Source organism: Elephas maximus, chromosome 6, assembly GCF_024166365.1.
Source record: "Elephas maximus indicus isolate mEleMax1 chromosome 6, mEleMax1 primary haplotype, whole genome shotgun sequence".
Taxonomy (NCBI): domain Eukaryota; kingdom Metazoa; phylum Chordata; class Mammalia; order Proboscidea; family Elephantidae; genus Elephas; species Elephas maximus.
The window spans coordinates 45,140,147-45,154,745 of NC_064824.1; the positions used below are offsets into that span (position 1 = coordinate 45,140,147).

Sequence of the window (14,599 nt, forward strand, 5' to 3'; positions counted from 1 at the left end):
CCCAATTTGGTTTGTTAAACCAAAAATAAATGTTTACCTTATTAATATTAATGTAAATATTGTTCACTGCCAATCCAAGTAGTATACTATAATTACATTTCCTTTCTTGTACAACTTTCCATATTGCCTAGAGTTTTTCTCTCATTCTCTATGTTAAGAGCTTTGTAAAATTAAAAAGAAATATTTTTTTCGTCTTTGTTTTCTGCTAAATGTGCCCCGAGACATTTGTCCCAAGACTTCGGCTCAGTAGCTTGGTCTCTTAGGGCATTTGGATGTGTCTGTGAAGCTTCTGTGACTCTGCCCTGGTCAAGTTGTGCTGACTTCTCCGGCAATCTGCACTGTCTTACCTTTCACCAAAGTTACCACATTTCTAGTTAGTGCTTTTCCCTCTCCACCCATCTCCGCCCTCGTAACCATCAAAGATTATTTCTTTGTGTGTGTAAACCTCTTCGTGAGTTCTTATAGTAGTGGTCTCATACAGTATTTGTCCTTTCATGATTGACTTTCTTCACTCAGCATAATGCCCTCCAGATTCATCCATGTTGTGAGACGTTTCGCAGATTCGTTGTTCTTTATTATTGCATAATATTCCATTGTGTGTATTATAGTTTGTTTATCCATTCATCTGTTGATGAGCACTTACGTTGTTTCCATCTTTTTGCTATTGTGAATAATCCTGCAGTGAACATGAGTGTGCATATTTCTATTCATGTGATGGCTCCTATTTCTCTAGAATATATTCCTAGGAGTGGAATTGCTGGACCGTATGATATTTCTATTTCTAGCTTTTTAAGGAAGTGCCATATTGTTTTCCAAAATGGTTGTACCATTTTGCATTCCCATCAGCAATGCTTAAGAGTTCCAGTCTCCCCACAACCTCTCCAACATTTGTTATTTTCTGGGGTTTTTTTTTGTTTGTTTTTTAATTAGTGTCGGTAATGTCTGGGTGAGATGGTATCTCATTCTTGTTTTGATTTGCATTTCTGTAATGGCTAGTGTTCCCGAACACTTCCTCAGTGTCTGTTAGCCACCTGAATGTCTTCTTTGGTGAAGTGTCTGTTCATATCCTTTACCCACTTTTCAATTGGATTATTTGTCTTTTTATTGTAGAGATGTTGAGTTTTGTATAGATTTTAGAGATTAGACCTTTGTCAGATATGTCATAGCCAAGACTTTTTTTCCCAGCCTGTAGGTTCTCTTTTTACTTTTTTGATGAAGTCTTTTGATGAGCATAAATGTTAATTTTTAGAAGGTCTCATTTATCTAGCATATCTTCTGGTGTTTCTTTATCATTAGTTATGGTTTGTATGTTTATGCTGTATATTAGAGCCCCTAGTGTTGACTCTGTTTTTTCTTCCATGATCTTTATAGTTTTGGGTTTTATATTTAGGTCTTTGATCCATTTCGAATTAGTTTTTGTGTATGATGTGAGGGACGGGCCCTTTTTCATTTTTTTACAGATGGACGTCTAGTTTTATCAGCACTGTTTCCCCCATTTAATGGACTTGGGGCTTTTGTCAAAGATCGGGTGGCCATAGGTAGACGAATTTACATCTGGGTTCTTGACTCTATTCCATTAGTCAGTGTGTCTGCTTCACTAGTATCAGGCTGTTTCGACTACCGTAGCTGTATAATAGGTTCTGAGATCAGGTAGTGGGATGCCGCCTACTTCGTTCTTTTTCTTCATTAATGCTTTACTTACCTGAGGCCTCTTTCCTTTCAACATAAAGTTAATGATTAGTTTTCCACCTCTTTAAAGAGTGCTGTTGGTATTCAGCTCGGGATTGCATTGTATTTGTAGATTACTTTGGGTAGAATTGACATTTTCACATTGTTGAGTCTACCTATCCATGAGCATGGTATGTTTTTCCATTTATGTAAGTCTCTTTTGGTTTCTTGCTGTAGTGTTTTGTAGTTTTCTTTGTTTAGGTCTTTAACATCCTTGGTTAAATTTATTCCTAAGTGTTTTATTTTTTTAGGGGTTATTATAAATGGTATTGCTTTCCTGATTTCCTTTTTGTAGTTCTGTTTATTGGTGTATAGGAATCCAACTGATTTTTGTATTTTATCTTGTATCTTGCTACTCTGCTGAATCTGTTTGTTCTAGTAGCTTTCTTGTGGAGCCTTTAGGGTTCTCTGTGTATAGGGTCATATCATCTGTATATAGGGATAGTTTCACTTCTTCCTTACCAATTCGGATGCCCTTTATTTCTTTTTCTTGACTTACTGCTCTAGCTAGGACTTCAGTACAGTGTTAAATAGGAGTAATCATAAAGGGCATCCATGTCTTGTTCCTGTTCTTAGGGGGAATGTCTTCAATCTCTCTCCATTGTGAATGATGTTGGCTGTTGGTTTTGTATAGACACCTTTTATTATGTTGAGTATTCTCTTCTATTCCTATCTTATTGAAAGTTTTTATCATGAATGGGTGTTGGACTTTATTGAATGCCTTTTCTGTGTCAATTGAGAAGATCATGTGATTCTTTAATTTATGTGGTGGATTACTTTGATTGATTTTCTAAAGTTGAACCATCCTTGCATGCCTGATATGAATCCCATTTGGTCATGGTATAATATTTTTTTAATATGGTGCTGAATTGTAGCGTGTAGAATTGTGTTGAGAATTTTCGCATCTGTATTCATGAGTGATATTGTTCTGTAATTTTCTTTTTTTGTGGTAACTTTGCCTAGTTTTGGTATCAGGGTTATGCTGGCTTCACAGAATAAATGCGGAAGTATCTCTTCCTTTTCTATGTTCTGAAACAGTTTGAATGGTACTGGTACAAGCTCTTCACCAAATGTTTGGTAGAATTCTTCAGTGAAGCCATCTGGGCCAGGATATTTTTTTGTTGGGAGTATTTTTTATTGACTTTTTAATCTCTTCTCTTATTATGGGTTTGCTCAGATTTTCTACATCAGTTTGTGTAGTTTAGGTAGGTAGTCTGTTTCTAGAAATTTGTCCATTTCCTCTAGTTTTTCAAATTTGCTGTACAGTTTTTCATAGTACTCTGTGGGATCCTTTTTATTTCAGTTCGGTCTGTTGTAATGTCCCCCATTTCATTTCTTATTTTGATTATTTGCTTCCTCTTCTGTTTTTCTTTTGTCAGGTTGGCCAGTGGTTTGTCATTTTGTTGATCCTTTCACAGAACCAACTTTTGGTTTTGTTGGTTTTTTCTATTGTTTTTCTATTCTCTATTTCATTTATTTCTGCTCTGATCTTTATTATTTCCTTTCTTCTGGTGGCTGTGGGCTTCTTTTACTGTTCTTTTGATATTTGTTCAAGTTATAGGGCTATTGTTTTGATTTCGTCCCCTCTTTTTTTATGTGTGCATCTATTGCTATAAAATGACCTCTGAGCACTGTCTTAGCTCTGTCCCAAAAGTTTTGGTATAATGTGTTTTCATTCTTATTTGATTCTAGTAATTTTTTTATTCTATCTTTGATTTCTTCAGTTATCCAGTGGTTTTTAAGCAACGTGTTACTCAGTTTCATTTTTTTTTTTTCCTTGCTGTTCCTGTTATTCATTTCTACTTTTATGGTGTTGCGATCAGAGAAGATACTTTGTATTACCTCAGTGTTTTGGATTTAGTTGAGGGTTACTTTGTGGCCTAATTAAAAAGAAATTTTCTTTCTACCTATCCCATTTTTCCTACCTCTATCACTTCTCTTTGAAAACATGTTAGTATAAATATTAATTTTTATCCATTTAGTTTTTTTTTAGTTAAATGTTGTAATAGGTTTTCTTGCAAACTTTACAACCCATCCCCTGCCAGACATTCATTTTAACTCCTGAAGAACTTATGCCCTTTTTTCCAAAAGTTTGCCAGTAGCTGTATTTGAAACTTCTTTTAATTAAATAGAAAAGCTTTAAAACAAAGATCTTCAATGATTCCTCATAATAAATAACCTCTGTGGTAGGAGGGGATCCCTGATGGTACAGTGGTTAAGAGTTATGGCTGCTAACCAAAAGGTCAGCAGTTCAAATCCACCAGCTGCTCCTTGGAAACCCTATGGGACAGTTCTCCTCTGCATAGGGTCAGTATGAGTCAGAATGAACACAACGGCAACGGGTTTTTTTTTTGGTTTCAGGTGTGGTAGGAGGAGTATTTATGTTTTAATCATTTTATACTTTATATAAATCAGAATGTTTTCAACAAGTCTTTAAAACATATGTGTAACTGCTACATTTCTTGATCAGTGAATGTCCGTCCATAAGATTGAAGGTGGCAAAAGTCATTAATTGTTCATTTGGTTTCTCAGAAGAGCTATTCTTTCCCAGCTTATGCGAATAACCAGAGAAAATGGTAGCCCAAAGGGACTGTTGGTCCCTTTGACAAGTTTAACAACTACTTTAAAGCACTGTTTAGTGACATTTGAAATTAAAACTTGTACAATATATTGAGAATATTTTGTAAGCATGCTTTACCTAAAAATTCTGAGTCCATTGAGGTTAATAACTTCTGATCATGGAATTTTGTAAGAGAGATGAGAATAGCAAACCTTGAAAATATATCACATTGAATATATTTATTAATAAATAATGTAATTATAAGTGAAGTGGCACATGTGGGACTACAGTGAAACAGTGTATATTTAATAAAGCAAGTTAAAATATACAGCAGGATTCTAAATTGAAGGAAAGAAGAAGAAATTTAAGATTTACAAGACAATCTGTTTTCTTTTGGAAATATTCATGAGGTAGTTATAATTACCTACATGTTATATTTTCCCTGGTACATTGTCTTCACTTTTTAAATCATGTTAGAGAACAACAGGAGATAAGAGTAAGTTTGATACTTACATAGTGGTATTTGATTTATGTATCCTGAACTGTTGTTAGAGACTTTTTTCTCCTGTGTTGATCCTTCAGAAGAAGGACCAGAGAGGGAAATAGGGACTTAACTTCTTCTTATGAGGAGCTCATTGAGATTTTCGTCCTGAAACTTGACAACGTCAGTTGGCTCAATTAGATCCAAGCAAATAAACTCACCTAACGGCCTAGTACTTCATGCAGAATGTCAAAACAAAAAGTAGGAGATTGTCATACCCAGCCCCCACCACACACTGAGAAAATTGATAAGGAATTCATTGACATATATTGACCATCTAGTATTTGCTAGGTTATGGAAAAGGTACTTTAAATACATTCATTCATTTATTTGTAGAATAAAATTTTTGTCATGATATAGCAGGTGGTAGGAAAACCACTGGAGAACATATAGCTCCTGAAATCTAGGAACATCCAGTGTGGTGGGTGAGACTGAGAAGCAGTAAGGCGTAACCACATGTGATAAATGCTCTGATATGCTATTCACACACAGCGAAGTGGGAGCATATACATCTATTCCCACCTTGAGGAGCTGGGAGGTTAGGGGATGCTTCACAGGGGATGTAACATCTTTGTGTGGTACATATCCTATTTATAGATGAAGAAACTGAAGAGAGGCTATATAACCTGCATAAGGCCATGTAATAATAATAGCAAACATTTATATGGTCTTACTATACAAAAACTTTATATTAACTCATATAATCCTCACAACCACCCTATAACAGAGATACTTTTATCATTTCCGTTTTATAGTTAATAAAGCTGACATCCTTCAGAGCTCAGTCATTTTTCCAAGGTCATACATTAACAAAGGCAAAGCTGGGATTTGAACCAAGGCACGTTACTATAGTGTCTGTGTGCTTAACACAAACTCTCTCTTCTTCCTAGGTGATCCTTAAACCTAATTCAGAACTCAGTAATCAGACTCCAGAGCCCATGTTGTTAAATGACAACTTGACTGGCATTTTAGGAAGATTGTTTTTACTGTAATAAAAACAGTAGGACAAAAGGAGACAGAACTGGAGGCAGAAAGACCAAATGTATAAAAGCATGGATGCTAAGCTGTTTTAGGGTAGTGGCATCTATGTGTAGAGAAGCGTACAGATTCAAGAAATATTTAGCAACATAAGGACAAATATTGTATGATCCCATTTTTATAAGAAGATTGGAATAGATATATATACAGAAACCAATGTTAATTGGTAATTACCAAGGATGAGGGCAAGGTCACTCTCTAAATCATAAGATACTTGTTATTTCTGGGGGTGGGAAAAGTACCACTGACCGTGGGTTTAATGAGCACAGCTTGACCAAAGTCAGTGATGCCACTAAAAAGCCACTGTTTGTGCTAAAGAGTATGACATATATAATTGCGCAACAATACCAACAATAACCAGAAAACAAGTATATGGTCACATTTATATGTGTATAGGCATGTATGTGTGTGGGTAGGTATAGGTGTGTACATATGTGTGTACAGATAGAAGTATCTATACGTATATGTACAGATAGGTATGTGTATGCATATATATTCATAGAGGACACAGTTGCAGATGCTTAGACATAACCAAACACCTTGTGAGATTGGCATTCTCAGTTTGAAGGCCTAGGACTTTAGTCTCATTGGACAACTCAGTCAATTGGCATAATATAGTTCACAAAGTTCATGTTCTACTCCTAGTGGGATGAGTAACATCTGGGTTCTAAAAGCTTGCGAGCAACCGTCTAAGATGCCTCTACTTGGTCTCTATTTGTCAGGAGCAAAAGATAAAGAAGGAAACCAAAATCTCAGAGAAGAAACTAGTCTCCAGGGCTAATAGCCTACATGAGCAATGGCCTTGTCTATCCTGAGGTCAGAAGAACTAGATGATGCCTGGCTACCACTACCAGCCTTTATGATCAGTGCCACGATATGATGAGATTATGTGATAGAATAGGAGTAAATGCAGAACAGAACTCAAATTCATAAAAAGTCCAGACTTACTGGAACAGTTGAGACCAAAGAACTTACTGAGTTTGTCGCCCTGAGATACCATAAACCTTGAACCAAAACTATCCCCTGAAGTCACCTATTAGCCATTAGCTATTGTTAAAGCCACCCACTTTTGGTATTTCTGTTATGGCAGCACTAGATGACTAAGAGAGAGTTTGAGGAAGGTTAGGGTGTGTATGATGAGATTCTGGAGCAATTGCCCTGCTGTGTGATTTAGAGAGAAAACGAAGAATTGTCCTTCATAAATGCTTCATCTTGAGAGTATAGTAAAGATAGCATTTTTTACTTTTCAGTGCTTTTTGGATGTAGGTTATTCATTTGTTTTTATCTGAACACATCTTAATGAATCTGACCAAAAAGCAGCTTGGCTTTTATATGGGTTACTTACAATTTCTATAGTAGTGCTCCACCAACCTGTGTATAGTATTGAAAAAAGCAGACATTTGAATTTATTCATAAGAGTTTGATAGCTTGATGAAATAGAAAGGGTTGATAGTGTTGGCAAGTGATGTTCAAGGTAATGGAGGTATCCACGAGCTTAAAGTGCAGCTGTAATGTCAGTCAAGGAATGAGGGAACAGAGTTAGGAGTTTAAGATAAATATGGAATATATGAAATTTTAACATCTCATCGTATCTTCAAAATAATTTTCAGATGAAGAAATTATTTTACTGAGAAAGGTTAGATACATTGTCCAAGGTCACATAACTAGTAAATATAATAGCTGATATTCAAACTTGGTCTGTCTGGCTTTAAAGCCCATACTCTTTCTAATAAGCTTTTGAACTACCTAGAAAAATAATAACAATTTCGGAAGTGCAAGAGCATTATCAGTAATAATTGCTAGGCATTGTACCAATCAGTGTTCTTAGTTGTAAGCAATAGAAGCCAGCTCTGTCTAATTAAAGGAGAAGTGGAATTTTTTGTAAACTTACCATAGAGCTTACAGAATCTGTAGGGCAGCTGGAGAAATCAGGCATAAGAAACTAGTAGAAACCAAGAAAGGTGAAGTCTAGCTAATATCCTATCCTAGGAAAGTTCTGCTTCGGAAGCTACAGATGGTGTAGTTTCCACTGAACACTCATTATCCGGTCTCTGGATTTTGCTACCCTTGGACACTCACTGCAGTTTGGTAACTGAATTTGGTTACAGCTTCAATGAATAATCTTTCCTGGTTTTCTACATCTTTGTGTCTCTGTGTCACTCTTGCAGAATTCAAATTCCTGGATGGGAGCATTAGTTTGGCTGAACCTAGGTCACATGACTGCTCATTAACAGCCAAGGATCTAGGAAAAGGACTATTCCAGATTTCAATTTGTTTTGAGATTCCCCAAAATAAGGAGGGTGTTCAGATACTGGACAGCCCTTAACGATGTCATTTACACACACACATACACACACACACACACACACACACACACTCTTGAATATTTGATATTACTTCACAATGCCAGAGATTTTTTGTTTAATTTGATAACAGCATGTTCCTAGAATTTTCTTTTTAAATTTATACTTTGCTACCAAAAACAACGTTCATGTTAAAACAGTTTAAAAAAAATACATACACACAGGTAAAGGAAGAAAAACTTCGTTAATCCTAGTTCCTAATGCTGAAGACAGGAACAGCTTGGTGTATATTATTCCAGGATTTGCTCAATGTTTAGAAATAAACTTTTTAACCAAAATGGGATGATACTACACATTATCTTATGACCATCTTTTTTAAACTTTATAATTTATCCCAAACATATTTGTGTGATAATTTTAGAACTGATCGTTGTTCTGCTATATGGATACATTGTAATGGTTCCAGTGAATTACATACCATTGAACAGTTAGACTGTTTACAGTTCACATCATAAACAGTGCTTTGGTAAAAATATTTTTCATCCATTTTTAACATTTTGGATTACTTGAGGAAGATAAATTGCTACATATTTACCTATTTAGTCAAAAGGTATCAAATTTGAAAGGTTTTTAGTTATCTTCAAATTATCCTTTAGAAAAATTATATTAATATAGGCATATAAATATGTAAAAGTACAGATTTCCCAAAATTTCAAAATGGGAATTTCAGACATTTTGTCTTTTCTAATCTGATAGGCGAAAAATAGGATTTCATTTCTTTTTTTCCTTATTGTGCTTTAAGTGAAAGTTTACAGTTCAAGTCAGTTTCTCATACAAAAACTTATACACGCATTATTATGTGACCCTAGTTGCTCAGAAATATGGAACACTTCACAAATTTGCATGTCATCCTTGCAATCTTCCCTGTATCATTCCGATTTTAGCATGGGTGCTGCTGAAGCAAGCACTATAATTTCATTTTCTCAGATATTTTTAATACCTGCTATCGGCTCGGCAGAGTCCTTATTTCTGGAGAGAGACAAGCTCCTTGCTCTCGTGTGTGAGGTGGGTAGGCTGGTGTGGGGAAGGAAAATGGGACTGGGAAAGAGAAAAAATAATTAAATAAGTTTGAAGAGAAAGGAGGAAATAGGGGAAGCAGGGAGAGTGATAAAAAGGATAATTCAGAGGATGGCTTAGAGTAGAGAAGAAAAGCAGTGTTCAGGTAAAGAGAAAAAGCTTCTCTCTTTTGATTTTAATTCCCAAATCAGGCTGAAACAGTACAGGAAAGAGAAAATTATAAACCAGCCTTAGGTTGAAATTTTGATGCAGAAATCCTAAATAAAATATTGGTAAATTGGAGAGAGCAATGTTTGTGTGTGTATTTTTTTTAAACATGGGCTCCTGACCATGTAGAGTTTAATCTCAGGAATTCAAGAATTGTATCTATCAGTGTAATCTACCACCTTAAACAAGTTAAAGGAGAAAAACCATACGATTATCTCAATAGATGCAGAAAAAGAATACAATAAAATTCAACAATCATTATGAGAAAAACTCTGAGCAAATTAGTAATAAAAGGAAAATTCCTTAACCTGAGGAAAAAAAAAAGTATCTATTAAAAATAAAGCAAGCAAATTACCTTTTTTTAAAAAACCCACAAACTATGCCATATTAAAAAAAAAAAAAGGCAGGAATAAAGAAAAAGGCTGCCTGTTGTTATCCCAACTTTTCAACATTGTGTTGGAAGTTTTACCTAATGCAGTAAGAAAAGATGAAAGAAAGGAAATACACCAACTGACTAGCATGAGAGAACTGTCATTATTTGCAGATGTTACGCTAGTCTACGTAGAATTAATATAAGGTACCAGGAAGTTTGCTGGATAAAAAATCTACTTGTAAAATCAGTACTTTCCCTAGCTATAAATAATCAATAAAAAAAAAAAGATCAATAATAATAACAGGATTTCATAAGAAATTCATATGAAGAAAACTATAAAACTCTGCTTAAAGTTTTAGAGACATCAAGAACACATTAACAGATATTTGTTGGTTAAGTCTAAATGCAATAAAGATGCAAATTCTCCCCATATTAGTCTATGAATATAATCCTAGTTTTTTGGAGGTTTTTTGGGGGGGGGGTGGTTTTTTGTAAAGTGAATAGATTTATTGAGCAGATATTTGTTTAGTGACTTCTATGTGTCAAGGAGCCTTGGTGGCACAAACAGTTAAGCGCTCAACTGCTAACCGAAAGGTTGGCAGTTCAAACCCACCCAGCCACTCTGCAGGAGAAAGACCTGGCAATGTGCTTCCATAAAGATTGCAGCCAAGAAAACCCTATGGGGCAGTTCCACTCTGTCATATAGAGTCACTATGAGTTGGAATAGACTCGATGTCACCCAACAACAACAACATGTCAAACTCTGTGGAGGCTATGGGAATACAGCAAAGAACAGAACAGGGAACTGTCTGTCTTCATGGAGCTGGCATACTAATGATTCCAGGCTTCGTCAGGAACTATTCAAGTTCTTCTGTTTCTTAGAATTTTGTGAGGCACAGTAGACGTGAAGGAGATAATCAAACTAATACAGATTTGGGAAGGGGAAGGAGGACTGTGAAGAGAGGAAGTAGTAATTCAAACTTGGCCATCTATCCATTTTAAAATTTATAAAATTTTTAATAACTGAAACACCATAATGCTGAGAACAGAATAAATTAAAAAATTAAAAAAAAAGAGACCTGGTGGCACGGTAGTTAAGAGTTTGCCTGCTAACCAGAAGGTCAGCAGTTTGAACCCACCAACTATTCATTGGAAGTCCTATGGGGGCAGTTCTGCTCTGTCCTATAGGGTTGCTATGAGTCCAAATTGACTTGATGGCAGCTGATTTTTATGGCACAGATGGTTAAGCCCTCAACTACTAGCTGAAATGTTGGTGGTTCAAATATACCTGGAAAGATAGGCCTGGTGATCTGCTTCCAGAAGGTCACCAAAAACCAAACCCACTGTCATCGATTGTGACTCATAGCGACCCTATAGGACAGAGTAGAATTGCCCCGTAGAGTTTCCAAGGAGCACCTGGCGGATTCGAAGTGCCGACCTTTTGGTTAGCAGCCATAGCACTTATTAACCACTATGCCACCAGGGTTTCCTTCCAGAAGGTAACAGTCTTGAAAACCCTGTGGAATACAGTTCAACTCTGACACACATGAGGTTGCCATGAGGTGGAATCAACTGGACAGCAACTAGCAACAACAGCATGCAAAAATTTACAAAATGATACAGATGGTATTTCAGATTAATGGGAAAAGGATTGATTGTTCAATAAATAGTTGTGACAATTGGAATAAAATTAGTACCATAATCTCACAATTTATACCAAAATACAGATCAGATGGGTTGAAAGTGTTTTAATTTTTCTGATTTTGTATTTATTATGAAAATTTTAAACATACTAAAAAGTACAGAAATAAGTAACTTTCAGTTAAATCAGATGATATTAGAATCTGATTTCTCTTCCACTTTTCACTTTTCTTCTAAAGAAATAATATATTACTGACGAAGCTAAAGTGCACGTCCCTACCTTCTCCTACTCCTGATCCTCAGAGGTAACCACTATTCCGAAATTAATGTGTATGTATGTGTAAATGTGTTTATATATATTTTAGATGAAGGTTTACAGAGCAAATTCGTTTCTGATTAAACAATTAATACACATATTTTTTCTGACTTTGGTTGCCAACCCCGCGACTTGTCAACACTCTCCCTTTCTCAACCTTGGGTTCCCTATTACAAGCTTTCCCATCCCCTTCTGCATTCTAGTTCTTGCCCCTGGGCTAGTGTGCCCATTTAGTCTCATTTTGTTTCATGGATCTATCAAATCTTTGGCTGAAGAGTGAACCTCAGAAGTGACTCAGTGCTGAGTTAAAGGGGTGTCTGGGGCCATACTCTTGGGGTTTCTTCAGTCTCCGTCAGACCAGTAAGTCTGGTCTTTTGTGAGTTACAATTTTTTCTACATTTATCTCCAGCTCTGTCCAGGACCCTGTATCATGCTCCCTGTCTGAGCAGTTGGTGGTGGTAGCTGAGCACCATCTAGTTGTTCTGGACTAAGTCTGGTGGAGGCTGTGCTACTTGTAGTCCATTAGTCCTTTAGACGAGCCTTTCCCTTGTGTCTTTGTTTTCTTCATTCTCCCTTGCTCCAGACAGGGTAGGACCAGTGGAGTATCTTAGATGGTGAATGTGTTTACACTTTTACTAAACATATGTATATTGATAAACAACATATAGTGTTCTTTGATTTTTTTCCTTTTTTATATATAGTATTTGAGTTCAGCTTTTCATGTTCAGATGTTTAATCTACCTAGAATTTATTTTGTGTATGGTCTGAGGTAGGAATCTAATTTTATTTTTCCATGTTGTTATTGGGTGCTATTGGGTGCTCTTGAGTTGATTCCAACTCGTAGCGGCAGCCGCATCTGACTGAATATATGGATAACCTATTGTACAGGAGAGACCTTTTTTTTCCCCACTGATTTAAGTAGTATATCTTCTGTAACATTTATTCCCAAGTACTTATACTTTTTTGTTGCTATTGTGAACCATTTCTCTCTTTTATTCCCCTGCTACATTTTCTATTATATTTCTCTTTATAAGAGACGCTACTTTTATTGAAATTTGTTTTTTAACAGGATACTTTCCTGCACTATCTTCTCTGTTTAGTTGGTACACTTGAAGTTTTTTTATGTAGATCATTTTAGCATTAATTTTTTATCAGTATAAATATTCTTCTTTCCCATTTAATGAGTTTTATCTTCAGGTTTTTTTTTTTCTGAAACCTTCTTTCTTTGGTTAATGATTATTCCACATCCTTTCTAATACTATGTCTCATATCATTTTTTTGTTTCTTTTGTCTGATTGCATTGGCTAGTTTTTACAGAATAATGTTAAATAAAAATTTACCACTATACAGTTTCTAATTAACTACGAATATTTTAAATAGAAGTAGGTATTGCATTTTATCTAATAACTTTAGTCATTTATACTGAGAATCATATTGGTTTTGTTTTGGAACCATTAATAAAATGAAGTATTTCAATAAATTTCCCAACACAAACATGTTGTATCCCCATATGAACTCTACTTGGTCATGTATCTGATTTGCTAATGTTTTACATCTAATCTCTGTATGAGCTTAGAGATTTGTCTTTTTATTTACTGTTTTATCCTTAGTGCATACTACAGTGCCTGGCATAGAATAGACACTCGGTAAATATTTAAATATTTTTTTGTATATAAGTCAAGGTATTTGGGTGTGTCTGTGAAGTTTTTGTGAAGTTTTTGTGACTTCACCTTGGTCAAGTTGTGCTTAAAAAAAAAAACCCTTGACCAAAAAATAATTAAATATTTACTGAGTGAAAGAATAAGTGAAATTAATTTTCAGTTTTTGTTTTTGCCTTGTCATTGTTATGTTTTAGTAGCAAAGAACACTAGTTTCTTAAAATGGATTTAAAGACTTTCCTTCTTTCTCTAGTAGCATTGAAAGTATTGAAATACCATAGGGATTATCTGTTTTATTGGTCTTTTAAAAGAGTCAGTGTTTTGTTTTTTGTTTCATTAATTTGTTTTCATCTTTACTCATCTCTTTTTTGTGTTTTCTTTAGGTTTATATCATTGTTCTTTTCTGTCTCCTGAAATTTAATGCTTAGTTCATGTATTTCAAACTTTCTCTTTTTTTTTTAAACTGTGCTTTAGTTGAAACTTTACAGAGCAAATTAGTTTCTCACACAATTTATACACAAATTGCTTTATATAACATTGGTTGCAATCCTCACAATGTGTCAACAGTCCCCTTCCATACCCCAATTCCCCATTTCCATCCATGCATTTTTCCTGTCCCTTCCTGCCTTCTCATCATTGTTTTCGGGCAGGTGCTGCCATTTTGTTCTCGTATACATGATTGAACTAAGAAACACATTCCTCAAGTGTGTTATTATTTGTTTTATACACCTGTCTAAACTGTGGCAGGAAACCATAGTGGTGTAGTGGTTAAGAGCTAAGGCTGCTAACCAAAACGTTGGCAATTCCAGTCCACCAGGCACTTCTTGCAAACCCTATGGGGCAGTTGTACTCTGTGCTGTAGGGTCGCTATGAGTCAGAATCGACTCAACAGCAACAAGTTTTTGAGTTTGAAATGTTTGGCTGAAGGGTGACCTTCGGGAGTTTCTTAACTTTTGAGTTAAAAGAGTGCCCAGGGGCCATAGTCTTGGGGGATTCTTCCAGTCTCTGTCAGACCAGTAAGTCTGGTGGGGGGGGGAGTGTGCAGTGTGCGTGTGTGTGTGAATTTGAACTTTGTTTTACATTTTTCTCCCACTCTGTCTGGGACCCTCTATTGTGATCCTTGTCAGACCCATTGGTGGTGGTAGTCTGGCATCATC

General features: G+C 35.6%; 1 pseudogene; it reads right to left on the minus strand.

Annotated features, from left to right (window-relative positions):
• Window positions 1–9,045: 9,045 nt before the first annotated feature.
• LOC126078634 (uncharacterized) lies at window positions 9,046–9,138 on the minus strand (annotated as a pseudogene).
• Window positions 9,139–14,599: the final 5,461 nt, after the last annotated feature.